The sequence below is a fragment of the Lathyrus oleraceus genome, chromosome 2 (assembly GCF_024323335.1).
Source record: "Lathyrus oleraceus cultivar Zhongwan6 chromosome 2, CAAS_Psat_ZW6_1.0, whole genome shotgun sequence".
NCBI classification, from domain to species: Eukaryota; Viridiplantae; Streptophyta; class Magnoliopsida; order Fabales; family Fabaceae; genus Lathyrus; species Lathyrus oleraceus.
In genome coordinates, this window is record NC_066580.1 from 26206253 (window position 1) to 26216239 (window position 9987).

Consider the following 9987-nt stretch of genomic DNA (forward strand, 5'->3'; position numbering starts at 1 on the left):
AGGTATAGTTGGGGCTTGACTGGGAGCCTGTCCTGGTGCGTATAAAGCATTATTACTCTTATATGAAAAATTAGGATGGTTCTTCCAATTTGAGTTATAGGTATGCGAGTAAGGATTTCCTTGAGCATAGTTCACTTGCTCTGCTTGGATTCCTGTTAGGAGTTGACAATCTGTAGGAGTGTGACCTTGGATTCCACAGACTTCGCAATTTTGAGTTACGGCAACCACGGTGGCTGGAGGTGATACATTTAAACTTTCAATTTTCTGGGCAAGAGCATCCACTTTTGCATTAACATGATCAAGGCTACTTATCTCGTACATGCCAGTTTTCGTTTGAGGTTTTTCTACCATTGTTCTGTCGCTTCCCCACTGATAGTGGTTTTGGGCCATGCTTTCGATAAGTTGATAAGCGTCAGCGTAAGGTTTATCCATAAGCGCACCACCTGCGGCGGCGTCTATCGTTAATCTTGTGTTGTATAAGAGACCATTATAGAAGGTATGAATTACTAACCAGTCCTCTAAACCATGGTGTGGACAAAGTCTCATCATGTCTTTGTATCTTTCCCAGGCTTCGAAAAGAGACTCGTTATCTTTCTGTTTAAATCCATTTATCTGCGCTCTCAACATAGCTGTTTTTCTTGGAGGAAAATATCGGGCAAGAAAGACTTTCTTCAACTCATTCCATGTGGTGACTGAGTTGGAAGGAAGAGACTGAAGCCATCTTCTAGCTTCATCTCTTAACGAGAAAGGAAAGAGACGAAGTCGAATTGCCTCTGAAGTGACACCATTAGCTTTAACAGTATCAGCGTATTGGACAAATACGGATAAATGAAGGTTTGGATCCTCAGTAGGATTTCCAGAGAATTGATTCTGTTGCACTGCTTGTAACAGCGAAGGTTTAAGTTCGAAGTTGTTTGCTTCGATTGCGGGTGGAGCAATACTCGAATGCGGCTCATCTTGCGATGGAGCGGCGTAATCTCGAAGGGCACGAGCTGGTTCTGCCATCTCGGGTATCGGCGAAGGAAGAAGATTTTTGAAATCAGGAATTTCGATTGGAGGAAGATTGTTTGTTGCACGATACTCTCGAATTCGTCATAAGACTCGGAGATATCGTTCAACATCGTTGATTCGTAAGTAGTACGGTTCGCCTTGTGAGCGAGTATGTGGCATACAAATCAACGAAAAACAAGGGAAAAAAAGTAAAAATTGCCTTAGTCTCTACAGCGTAACAGAAGAGTTACGATATCGACTAAATAAAAGTCCCCGGCAATGGCGCCAAAAACTTGATCGCGACTTTATGAGTCTATTGGGGTATTAACTGCAAGTGCACAGTCTAATCGCGTAGTAATAAAAGATATCGATCCCACAGGGACTTAATGAATCGATATACCGTTTTTCTAGGGTTACTTCGTAAAGCTAAGGCGGATGATACTTTGATGATTAGGGGAAATAGTAAAACTAAAATTGGATCTAGATTAAATATCAAATAACGCGGATATCGGTATGTAGTTCGTCGTAATTAGGGAATCAAATCTTCGTTGGTTTCTTGGTTTTAAAATAAGTCCTTTCATTAGACACTATTGATTAAAAGCCTTTTCTCAAACTCTCGCTCTGTTGAATAGACTATGATTTTACCTTAACGTACGCTCTCACTATTTAGTTAAAACTAAAATCACTTTTTGAAAACAATAGAATCTATAGAAACTCTTTTTATTAAAATACTAACCGTTTAAACACCCTCGTCTCAAACTCTCGCTCTGTTGACTTAGATTATATGATTAAACTTAAATGCTTAACTCTCGTCCTCACATTTAACCTTTAAAAATACTTTTTGAAAATAATTAGAATTTAATTAACTCTAAAAATTGCTTTCGCCCTGATTTAAAGTTAATGTCCAATTTACACTGTCCAGTTAAAAGCTCAAACCGTCGTTCTATTGATTTTAACTTCTTTATGCTTTTTACTCTCGTACAAAGACTTTGGTATTAACTCTGTAAATTGGGACCATAAAAAGAGTGATTATATTTTTAAATAAATTTAAACCAACTTAGTTTTGATTCCTTTATTCCGCTTACTTTACATACCGATATCTAAGTTTATTTAGCCGGACATGCTAAATAAGCCTAAACAATAATTATACTTAAATACAGCCATATCAGACAGACAGTATAGATAAACAGTAGTACAGAGCATATATAAATTAAAACAATAAATTGATGAACCTGTAAAATCAATAGAAATCTTGATTTTTCCTAGCTTCGATGCTTGAACACTCCACCACAAGCCGGTTCGATTTGTTCTTCACAATCTTCGATCAGACAGTAAAATAAAGGCGAAGGAATAAAATACTATGATCTAACGTAAGGTTAGATCCAGTAAAAGTTACACAATAGTTTCCGGTGTAGAAACTATTGTGAGAAAATTAATTGAATGCTTTGAAAATTGACTGGAAAAGAAAAGGAAATAAAAATTGCTAGGAAAGTAGAGTGCTGGATAATTAAAAAGCGGTAAAAATAATGCATGGTGCCGAAAACTGGAAAAAATTGAGAGAGCCTGTAGGGTTCCATAATTGGTCCTATTTATATCCATCCATCAAGTGACCGTTTCTTCCAAAGTCCTTCAGTAGGTTTTGTCACGCGTCAACTGGTCAAGCGAAGAAAAAGGTGAACGTGCTTCTGTTACGCGTCAAAGCCAAAAATATAGGAATGGGGTGTGACGCCCGTCACACCATGCGTTACGCTCGTAACACTTAGCAGGGGGCGTGACGCTCGTCACACCTTGTGTGGCGATCGTCACAGCATCACAGCGCCTCTCCTTGTAGTTGTGGGCTGGGCTTTAGTGGATTGCTTTTTATCCTTTTTTTTGCACCTCCTTTTCTTTCTTTTTCACTTATGCTTCAAATAATGTTACCTGAAATAAATAGAAGGAAAATACCAAGTAATATCGAATGATATGAAATAAATCAAAACAAATAATAATATAATTTAATTAAATCGAGTCCAAAAATGTGATATTATTTCATGTTATCACTTGCGCGCCAGCTTTTCCCCCCATTGAAACCCTCTCATTCCAAAGGAAAACCTGATAAATTTCAATTTGAAATTTGAGTTTGAATCTCAACTGTTGGAGATTCAAAAACTCCAGGATCCAAAGCCTTGCAACCTCATCAATCACTTCCTGCTAGCTTCTCAAGTGTGATCAGATCGTGTTTGGAGCAAGCAACATCAAGAACTGCACAACATTGAAGGTAATTTTCAAAAAACTTCATCTATTCGATTCTCTCTCAATTCTACTCAATTCTCTTGGATCTTTGGTTGTCTGAAGTCCTACCAATGTAGGCAAGAAGATTGAGTTGCTTAGAGGTCAAATCGAAGCAACTCAGTTGACACACCTCAAAATTCAACTCCTCATATCTTTCTATATATGTGGAGTTAGTTAAAATTTAGGTCAGATTCGTGCTCTACGCCATTTTTTCTTTCAGATCATGTCCTTCTTTTTTATTTTAGTGATGGTTGAGGGTGGACCAGTACGGTGAGATCCACCGGAGAAGCAGACTGGAGCTACAGCTTCGGTCGTGCGCTGACACGTCTCCCAACCACATGATCTTGCCATTATGTTTTAATCTGAGGCGTTGGTTTTAATTACCACGCGTGTGGCGCGCTGACTAGGTTCCATCATGGAACGCGCATTGTAGTCCACTTGATCTGCCACCTTAATTAATGAGGGAGATCAAGTGGCTCACATTTTTTGCTATTTTCTGAATTTTGTTTTAATCCTTTTATTTTCATTAATTCATATTAATTTTAATATTGATCCAAAAAATATGAGTTTCACCAAAAAAATTCAAATAATTTCCTCTTTCATATTCTGAATTAAATTTATTTTTTGGATCCGTATTAATATTTTTCATGATTTAATTGATTTTTTGATTATTTTTAATTGTTTAAGAATACTTTTAAGTCTTTAAAAATTCTGAAATTTTTTCTCCAAGGTCCTTTGACCTTGTTTGACCTATGATAAATCTCATGGCCATTTCTTTGGTGTTTTGATGAGATTTTAGGAATTTGACAAACCATATTTAATTTAAATGCATTATTTTAGTATTTTTAATTTGAATAAATGCCAAATAATTTTGTTGACCAATTGTGATGACTTGTTTGAGTTTGACTCTTGTTGTTGGGCCTTGGTCAAAGTTGATTTGACTTTGTCAAGTTAATATCATTGGATTTAGGGGATTGATGGAATGTATATTCCATCTCCCAAAATGAATGGATGATATTAATTTGGTAAAAGTCCTCCTTTGACCAATTTGAGTTTTGATCCTTTACCTTCCCTCTTCATCTCATTCCCCTTCTTTATGCATCCATTTCATTTGGTCTATGATATCTCAAAGTCTTAAAGCTAGTTGATTGAAAAATTAACATGAGTATGGATGAGATTAGGCCACCTCTTTTTCATATTTCTTTTTGTGTGTGGTATGTTTCATGAGCATAGTCCATTATACTATGTCTCTAACATGCATTAACACCAAAATTCTATTGCCCGGCCTCAAATAGTTGTGAGTTTTACATAAGTCCAATTACGATTGCTTAACATAGCGCTAAATTTGTAACACAAGAGGCACATCATTCTTGTTAGTGAGATTGTAAGTCTCCCCTCTTTCATGGTATTGTGTGGAAACTTGGCCTTTTTTCCTTCCTTTGGAAGATGTCTTGACTCAAGGATCCATGCTTGTGATAAGTGGGTTGAGTGTTCTCCAAAGAATGTCTAAAAATGAAAAGCAAAATAATACTAACTTCTAACTCATTAACAACTAACTTTTAATTTCAAGCCATTTACTTTAAAGTCATTTAATTTTAGCATTTATTCATTTGCCATTATTCATACCATTCTAATTGTTTATGTTAATGCAATTTTCACTTTGTCCATTTGGACCATATTGTGTGATATATCTTGTTTGTGTACACTTTGCTTGTTTGTGTGGTCTTTGACCATTAATGTACATAATAACAACAAAAACCCTAAAAAACTTTTGTGTGGACTGTTGGCTTGATCTTGGACAAATGGACTTAGAACTTAGGCAACATTCCTATGCTAAAGGACTTGGTCAATGCCAACTTTCTGTGAAACCAAGTGTTTGCAATTTGAAACTTCATCTGTTACATCATTCAAGATCCCTCTGAGTTCATCTGCAACATGATCATTGTGAAGCTGTCATTTTGAACATGTGACTTGTGGAATTCATCTGTTACATGGGTTAATTTGAAAGAAGATCATGGAATGGCTAAAGCTTGGATGTGGCTATATTTATTTGATGCCTTTGCTCTTCAAGATAATATAATTATGCATTTGTGTGTTGCTTGATTCTAAATGTCCAAGGGAATTATGGGTTTCTATTGACATTCTTGTCTATTGGATTGCTACCCATTTGGTCAGATCTTTTCAACTCTTAACTTTTAATTTTGTGCATAGGATTAGTCTCTTCATCTTATCTCCATTTCTTTAATTTCAAAATCTCTCCCTCCCTTTTCAAAATCTTCTTTTATTGAAATTACTTTGTTCTAAACTTTGACCACTTTGCAAAAAGATAGAAACTTTGGCCTTATGCCATTGTATTTTCAAACTTCTTTTCTTAAATCAAACTTGTAAATAAACTTAAATATACTTGACTTAACCTTTCAAAAAGCCAAAAAAGAACTAACTCATTCAAACAATTTTTAGGCCTTTGTGCCTTTCAAACTTAATTTTTGTTAAAAGCAATGCATCCATTTTGAAATTTGTATCACGAACTACTAGGTTTTGATCCCTCATTTTTATGTTGGTATGTAGACACAAGTCCGAAGGTCTTGTCAAACACAAAAATATAATTAATGAATTCTTTTCTCATCCCCCCATTCTATTTGTTTGTAAACATCATTTTGTACCAAATACATATGCACACAAAAAGGGCTCCCTAGGAGTACCTAGGACACTTTGGGTGCTCACACCTTCCCTCTGTGTAACCAACCCCCTTACCTGTAATCTCTGACATTTTATTAGTTTTGATTTGAAAACTTCTTACTTTTGGGTTTTGTTTGTACTTTTTCCCTATTCCCTTGGAAACAATAAAAGCGCGGTGGCGACTCTTGTTATTAGATCTCTAGCTTATCCATAGCTTGATGATCATGAATTTACCACTACATATAGGTTGATGAAATCTAGTCTTGATATGTATTTTAAAATGTTAATATTTCTAAAATTTTATCATTGCTACAAACTCTTATGAATGTTACTTTCACCAAACTAAAACCATTCGAAACCCTTGCTTAAGACATTGTAAACTGTAGAACGACGGTAATATCACATCAATCCTTGTGGAGACGATAAAAGGAATACTCACTGAAAAAAACTTTTCAACAGTCCATTGCCTCATAATTTAATTCCATTATTGGAATTTCATCAGAATGCATTAAACGAAGTACTTTGATTAGTGGATAAGCAACATTGCAACAAACAACAATATTTTTCCAAAACTCTTTATCCATAACCACTTCTTCAATTTACTTTCCTTCACTTATTTTAACATTGTCCACTCATAACATATGAACTTTCTTATCAATCCTCCTTTATTGTCTATGAGACACCCCAAAGTTAAATATGATGTCGCAAATCGAGCGATCGCGGGTCTCACTAAATCCTTTCCTTTTGTATGAATTTGTAATAAAGAAATTTGGGAAGACTTTAAATAAATGAATTGAGTTATTTTCATACCTAAGATCAATGCAATGTGCTGCACATGGTGTCCAATAGAGCTTCTTTCGCTTTTCCATTAACATTGTACCTGCTGCTTTGTAGTTTGCAGCATTGTTAGTGACAGTTGCACAACATCTTTTTCTCCCACTTCTTCCACAATGTCATCGATCATCTTAAAAATTACATCAATAATTTTTGTAATGTGTGAAGCGTAAATGGAATTTAAAAAATTGTACCTTTAGGGTTGTCCACTAAGAAATTCAAAATTGTTCTCCTTCTTTTGTGTGTCTGCCCATCACTCATAATAGTGCATCATGTCTTTTCCCAAATAAGCTTGTGTTTTTCAATGACTTTCTTTTTCTCTTCCATTTTATGCTTCAAGTACTTTGTTCTAATTTCATGGTATGAAGGTGACTTGAATCCAAGACCATGCCTTGAAACCATCTCCAACGTTTTTTGAAATTCTACACTTTTTGCCACATTAAAAGCCATGTCATTATTGTAGAAGAATGAAGCAATTTCAAGACATGCTTCTTCTCTCAAATTCTTTTTGAAGATGGAGTTGATGGGGGATTGAGTACTCATTCCCTTATTCTTGAATTTTTTTGCAGGCGTAGCATTACCATCCTCCTCCAATGTCCTATTTCCTGTTACTATTTCATCTGCACCCTCTGTTGTTTTTTTAGTAAATTGTTTTGCAAAGGTTTTAAAATCTCCCACATTTGGACTCTAGCATCTTCAAGTATAGACTTACATGCACCAACATTTATCTGTGTACAAGCCAAATGATGTTTCAGCCTGTACACTCCTCCGATCACTTATTTTGAACAGTAAATTGTATTTGATTTTCTGTGTTCCTCCATCAACAGGGACATCGTGCTTCAAAGCAATATAAGTTTTGCTTCTAGGAGCATTTTTTTGAACTTTTGGTGGTACAGATGAGGATGCACGAACTAAAATTGATGAAGACATTGAAAACAAGTTTGGTATAATAGAAGGTATGATAAGAGATCATATAACTCTGATAAAGAAGATAAGAAATTGACGATTGAATAGAAATCGTATAACTCCGAACGTATGATTGATGAGAGATGAAGAAGGAATGGTGACCATTCCTAGAAGGAAAGGAAGAATAGGATAAATGGTATAATTGAATCATTGAATAAATTGATATTTCCCAAATTGAAATTTTAATTAACCCTAACTCTCCCCTAAAAAAATCAGCCTTGTAGAAAGGAATAGTTTCTTCCTTTAAATGATGAAAACGACCAAATTTAATGTGAAACAATTGGGGGGAAAAAGCTGAAAGGTTATCTTCCTTCAATGGGTGTTGGACCGGGTCAGGTCTAAGTGGGTTGAACGAATTCTCCAACTATGAAATAGATCTCCCTTTCCACGATTTCACGATCTTCCACTGCGCTCCTTCTGCGCCGCTATCTCTAGAGATCTTTGTTGCACGCCACCGCAGAAGCATGGTGGAAACTCATAAGATATTATGATCTCACTTTCGCGGTGAGAATCGAGACCAAGCTATTAGGTTAACTTGACTCTCAAAACAAAATGTCACCACCGAACTTTAATTTATCCAAGGGAAGGGGAAAAGATTAAATAACTCATAAATATGCAATGCAAAATAGTGCAATAAAGAGATTGAAGGTTCGGGGGTTTGTTATAAAAAGGGAAGGTATTAGCACCCTAATCATCCATAGTATCCTATAGGAACCTCTTGAGATATTTGTCTTTGGTTATTGTTGTTTGCTAAAGATTGGGGATATGAGAAGAGAAATGTGTTTTATTGCTTTTTTGATTTGAAAAGACATAGAGTCTTGTGCCTACGTACCAATGAAGGATCAAAATCCTGTAGTTCAGGATACAAATAACAAAAGGGTTTGTTTAGTTAATTTTAGAAGAAGATATAAGTTGTCATATTAAGGAGAATACTCATCTAAACCACCACAAATATCAGAAGATGGATCTTTGCATCATTATGAAGGAAGAGCTTCAACTTGGATATAAAATCTACAAGTATGCCACTAAATCCTACACATGGAAAAGAATCAACATCAATTTCAATCATTACTATGGGGTAGGAGGTTTATACCTCAACTATAAAGATGATTCATGTCTAGTCTCTTTTGAGAAAGGGTTTAAAATAAAAAATAAAACCAAGTGGCAAAAGTTTTAAATGAGATTTGTGTTTTTGTTTGTCTTATAGAAAGAGTTTCATATGCTTAAAGTGTTTTTAAAGCATTTATGAAGAAAGAAAGTTTGAAATTTCAATGACCTAAAGTAAAGGTATTTTTATGAAAGAAGTTCAAGTTTGAAAAATCCTAAGATTGGACTAGGGTTTAGAAGAGGCTAAAGGGAACCAGTTGAGTAAAGGAAGCTACAAACACACACAATGAATATGCACGTGACAATAAGTCAATTATAATCCCTTTCCCTTGGATTGAAACATAAACACAAGTACCATGCAAGAAATATCATGGATTAACAATATGCACTAAGCAAACATATGAACAAAATCACTACCATGTATCAAGCTTAAACATCTTAAGACACTAATCAAGACCATCAATAAAGAATTGAGAAAAAGGTATGGCATAGAGAATAGTTCATAACACATGGATCATACAAGCATATAAGCATGTTAAATCTTAAACAACCATGTCATGCATCAAGACTAAAGCAATGTTTATGAGTAAGTTCAAAGCACATCAAAGCATCATTTTATGATAAAAGTTCACATCATACAAGGGTTTAAGTCATTAAGCTTCATGCCTCTAAGGTTCATACATTAGGGTTTCAAAGCAAGTCATCAACCATAAACATCCATGTACTTCAAGCACAAATCAAAGACACAAGTTATCATCAAGTTTAAGTCCAAGTATAATCAAGGTATTCAACACATATGAATCAAAATGGGAGCAAATTAATCATGGGAAAAATTGAATCAAAGCATACTTAAATGAAAAATAAAAAGGAATAAATAATACAGTTTTTTTTGTGGATTTTTTAATATAAAATTAAAAACTAAATAACAAAATAAATATTATTTTTAAATATAAAAATATAGAAAAGAAAATAAATGAATAAAATTGTTTTTGGGTTTTCAATATTGATATAATAAATAAAATAAAAAGGAAAAAAATATTAAAATAAATAACAGAAAAAGAGAAAAAGGAGTAAAATGGGGTTTAGGAGGGACCAAAACCGTGACCCTTATGTCACAAATATAACACATCAACCACTGTG

General features: G+C 34.7%; 1 non-coding gene across 1 annotated transcript; it reads left to right on the top strand.

Annotated features, from left to right (window-relative positions):
* The first annotated feature begins 520 nt into the window (after positions 1 to 520).
* LOC127124249 (small nucleolar RNA R71) lies at positions 521 to 627 on the top strand. Its single transcript, XR_007803867.1, has one exon. It is a non-coding gene; the product is annotated as a small nucleolar RNA R71 (small nucleolar RNA).
* Positions 628 to 9987: the final 9360 nt, after the last annotated feature.